Genomic DNA, 4,929 nt, shown 5'->3' with positions numbered 1-4,929 from the left:
ACACCGCTGAGCCAGGCGCTCAAGTTTGCCAGCAAAGAAAGGAGGGAGGGCCTTCTTTCCATGCGTTGTGGCATGGGCGGAGTTATGAGCAGCGTATGCTGAGACAAATACAAGTTCTGGACAGAAGATTAGTGTCACTATAAGGAGAGGGACACAAGCACCAAATAGTCTCTTCGGGTGGACAGGATACATTTAGGAGCTTTACCTGTCATGATTTTTTTCCTGAGGCCATGGGAAGGGGGATCCAGGTTTTGAAGGAGGCTGGTAGTATAGAGCCCCTTTCAGATTTGGGTGAGACAATGCTGGAGAGGAGTTTTTGCCAAAAAAAAAACAAAACAGAACAAAACAAAACACACGTAGCTATCCGTGACCAAAAAGTAATGCTGACAGAACCCTATAAAATCAGTCAATGAATATTCCTTTCTTTTATCTACTTGTGTATGTCATTTCCAATTTTAAAAAATACATTTGCTATTTGTTAGTCTCAATGGTTACATAGGACACTGGTTTTAACCACAATTCCCATCTCTTTTTCTATGAAAGAAGTTGATTTGGGACTAAGAAACCTTTTAAAGAAAATATTAGGGAAACAAAATAAAACCAAAAAGTTTCTATTAAAGTTGCCTTGAATTGTGAGTATAGACCTCTTGATTTTATTCTTGGAAATTTTTGCCTTTTATGTAATTAAAAGGGGAGAGGGGAATTAGGGGGCTGGAAAGCAATACAAATTCTTTGTAGAACTGATGATACAGTGTGATTTAGAGACAGGATCTCAGCTACAACTGTGAAAGCAGAAAGAACAGTGAGAAACAAACTCATCAGATCTCTCGTGTTCAGACAGCCCTCATACACTTCCTTCAAGCAAAGCAAGGCTGCAAAAAATAAACATGCTAGTTCTTACAAGCACTAAAATTGCAGCTTCAGGAAGAGAGAGGTTCTTTTGTATAGTAACTATGTACTCTATGCATAGTTATTATAAATAAATCCTGCAGTCTAACTCCACATTCATCTTTAACACTGCTTTCCAAAACTACAATAGCAGTTTTATCTGTATTTTCAGTATTTATATATACTTTTTCTGCTCTTCTTACCTAGTATATCGATGTTTTATACTTTTTTTCAAGTAAATTCTACTCCCAACATGGGGCTTGAACTCAGGTCCCTGTGATCAAATCACATGCTCTACCAGCTGAACCAGCTGGATGTCCCTATGTTTTATACTTGAAATGGCATCTGAGTTTTTCCCAAATAGACGTAGTGTTTGCATTTTGATTTTATATGAAGTAAACATTTGTAGTCCTAGAACATTGTCATATATTGACTGTTCTCGGAATTTTTATATTGTTCCTTATTTTTATTGATTTTTAAAATTTGTTCCTTTCTCTTTGATGATTGTGGCTCATAATTCATTTAAAATGTAGCCCATTAAAAATGATCAAATTTGCAAATTTATAATCAAATAATATTCATCAATGCCAGCATTGGTGCAGCCAAACAGGTAAATGCTGCTGGTGGGAATATAAATTAGTACACTCTTTCTGGAGGGCAATGTGACAAGATTTTTTTCTTTACCTTAAATATGATCATACCCTTCATTTAGCATTACTCTTTGTAGGGTTAATCTTAAGGAAATAATAGAACATACAGGCATATTATTTGTAATAACAACAATAATAAAAAGGAAATGGCTTAAATATCTGACAATAAGAAAATGATTACATGAAGTGTAATACATTCCTATGATGAATTATTACGTAACCATAAAATTGTGTACAAGAATTTTTAATGACATAGGAAAATGTTCCTGGTATAGTTAAACGGGAAAATAAGATCTAAGACTTTTGTATCCTATTCTGTATGTAGGATAATCTTACATATATTGAAAATGAATCAAAATTGATTATCTCTAGATGGTAGGATTGTCAATAATTTTTCTAAATTTTCCTGTAATTTTACAAGGATTTTTAAAGCTTGACTATTAACATTCAATTGAAACAAAGTTTGGTAGTTTACTATTTACATAGAAATCATTACTGATTTTCAACAAGGGAAAAATCTCTTTGGCAGATTATAAATACTGGGGTGTTTCAAATATTTTTAAAATCCAAAAACTGAAATTCTACACAGTCTGGAAAAAACAAGAGCTTCAACATATGTCAAACCCTCTAATTAATAATCCCCACCACCCAGAAGAATACCTGGAACACAGTAGTGATTCACTAGCTCAGTGTTTATGAAGAGCGGCCTGAGGCACATTATTTAACCAAAAACTGGGAAATAATAACTTCATTTTTTTTCCCATATAAGAAGAAGATTCTCTGCCTCTCTCTTACATTTCTGTACTAAATAATACTATCAGGACCAAAAATTGAAACAAATTCACATCTGAAAATACTTGTACTAGAGATACAAAGATGGGTAAGATTAAGTCTAGAACTATGTACCTGGGTAGTCAGGCCTGCCCTAAGGAGACTGAATAAGAAGAAATTTTTCCAGAATTACCGGTGGGGGGGTAATTTTCCAGAATTACCGGTGGATTACCATAATCCAAAAATTATGGATTTTCTGGAATCCTCTCAATCCCTACCCAGACACAACTTTCATAAAGGTTGTGGATTGTTTTGAGGAGTTAATGTTGGCCTGAAGAGAAAGTGTAGTAAGTAGCAGCCTGTAATTTGAGGGCCTACGAGCAAAGTGGAGCTGAACTGGTTATTTAAGATCTCTATAGGGGCACCTGGGTGGCTCGGTCTGACTTCGGCTCAGGTCATGACCTCATGGTTTTGGGAAGTTTGAGTTTGAGCTGACAGCTTGGAGCCTGGAGCCTGCTTCAGATTCTGTCTCTCTCTCTCTCTCTGTCTCTGTCTCTGTCTCTCTCTCTCTCTCTCTGCCCCTCCCCTGCTTGCCCTATGTCTCTCTCCCTCTCTCAAGAATAAATAAACATTAAAAAACAAAACAAAATCTCTATAAATACTTCCATTTTATACTTCATTGGAAGTACCCTGTCCCCAAATTTTTATCCAATCACCTGTCACTATAGGAAAAATTTCACCATTTGCTCTTTTAGTCTTAAAAACCTGAGTCTTTAAAAGTTACAATTAAACTGCAGATACACTGTGGTCTGGAGGAGGACACGTCCTGGTATGGAAAGCTAAGACCTGCACCTGGAAGAGAGTCTTTTCCAGAAAAGAAGTGAATCTGTGACAATAACACTAACTGGGCCTTACTTCAGTTCTGTACAGTGCTAGCTTTGAGGATAGAATCTTGTGGAATAGTCTGACTGACCCAATATTGTCGTAATTGTTAATACTTAACTAGATTCTGTGCAATTATGGCAATCATCTTTGGGAACTGGACTGCAATGAAGAGAATACACTTTGCCGATCACTTTGGGGGATGGGTGCAACTTTCATCTCTTAAGCTGAACATAGACAAAATGAATTATATTGGTAAGGAAGTTATTTCTCTGAATAAATTGTCATTTTGAAAATTAACCCTCTGAAAGAACTAAATACTATGTCAGTGCATTTTTTTATAAATGATTATTTCTTTTTTTATTTTAGGGAGAGAGAGAGCACGAGCGGGGAGAAGGGCAGAGGGAGAAAGAGAGAATTTTAAGCAGGCTCCATGCTCAGTGAGGAGCTCCATCCCATGACCGTGGGATCATGACCTGGGCCGAAATCAAGAGTTGGACGCTCAACCGACCAAGCCACCCAGACACCCCTGTTATTCCTTTTTATATTATGAGGAAACCTAATTGATTTTTTGCCATCTGTGTTTTCCATAAGATAGTATGTTTACCATAAGATAGTACTTTTCTAATCATTCTATATAAAATAATCCAGGATTTGGCAATAAGAACTTTTTGTAGTTTTGCTTTGCATGCTTTTTTTTTTTTTTTTTTTTTTTTTTTTTTAAGATTTTAAGTAATCTCTACCTGCAACCTGGGGCTCTAACTCACAACCTTGAGCTCAAGAGTCGCATGCTCTACAGACTGAGCCAGCCCGGTGTCCCTGCTTTGTGCACTTCTTAAGCTGCTCAGGAACACAATAATTAGCTGTCTCCGATATTTTATTATTTTTGTATTAGGGAATGGATGGGGTTGATAATAATTTTTCAGACAAGTAATTCTGTAAAAGAGCCAGGTTGAAGAAATACTGTATAAATAAAAGTAATATACAGACAGTTTAACTTCTGAACATAGAGGAGGAAATTTTATTAGGTAAAAGCAACGGATTAAGATATGTAACAAAAATTTTCCATGTAACTCAGTAACTCCATTTCATACTAACATACAGAAAATAATCACATTATAGAATGCATTTATATCACTTAAAATTATTGTAATTCATTACAGTTATAGTTTAGTACAGTCAAAATTTAAGCCATGTTTCTTTTCTAAATCTACTTCTACAGTCATTATTTGTTGAGTCTCTACTGTATCGATCTGGCACCTTTAATTACAGGTAATCTTTTATCTTGTCTGTTTCCTACTTGTTATAAGTCTGCAGGTTCATATGCTTCCCAAGAGATTAGCTATAGTTTTTTACTTTGTTTTTGTTTTTTAGAATCTAACACTTGTCTAAACTTATTTCTCTTAAAGCATTTGAATTCGTATGAACTCGAAGTCTTTATTTCTCCTATCCCTTCAGGCCCCTATACCCACTACCACATTCTAATTAACTTTCATTCTAATTAATTTTATCTAAGTTTTTGTTAGTCTAATTATTAGAAGGAATATTCAAGTTATCATCCCACTTTATAGCTAGAAATTTTAAATGACTTAACTTTTGCATATACTATTATATATACTCTAAGTTAGATTTCTTTGTGTAATTCTTTACTAAAACATTTGAAGAAATAGGCATAAAAGCAAAATAAGCATTTCTGGAAATATATAACATCAGGATATTGCATAAGAAACAATAATAA

General features: G+C 34.9%; 1 non-coding gene across 1 annotated transcript; it reads left to right on the top strand.

Annotated features, from left to right (window-relative positions):
- The first annotated feature begins 3,318 nt into the window (after positions 1-3,318).
- On the top strand, positions 3,319-3,387 carry LOC132670667 (small nucleolar RNA SNORD2). The gene has a single exon (XR_009606884.2). It is a non-coding gene; the product is annotated as a small nucleolar RNA SNORD2 (small nucleolar RNA).
- The last annotated feature ends 1,542 nt before the right edge of the window (positions 3,388-4,929 follow it).

This window comes from Panthera onca, chromosome B3 (assembly GCF_046562875.1).
Source record: "Panthera onca isolate mPanOnc1 chromosome B3, mPanOnc1 haplotype 2, whole genome shotgun sequence".
NCBI classification, from domain to species: domain Eukaryota; kingdom Metazoa; phylum Chordata; class Mammalia; order Carnivora; family Felidae; genus Panthera; species Panthera onca.
Note: the sequence above shows the minus strand (reverse complement) of the source record. Positions and strands in the feature narration are given on the sequence as shown.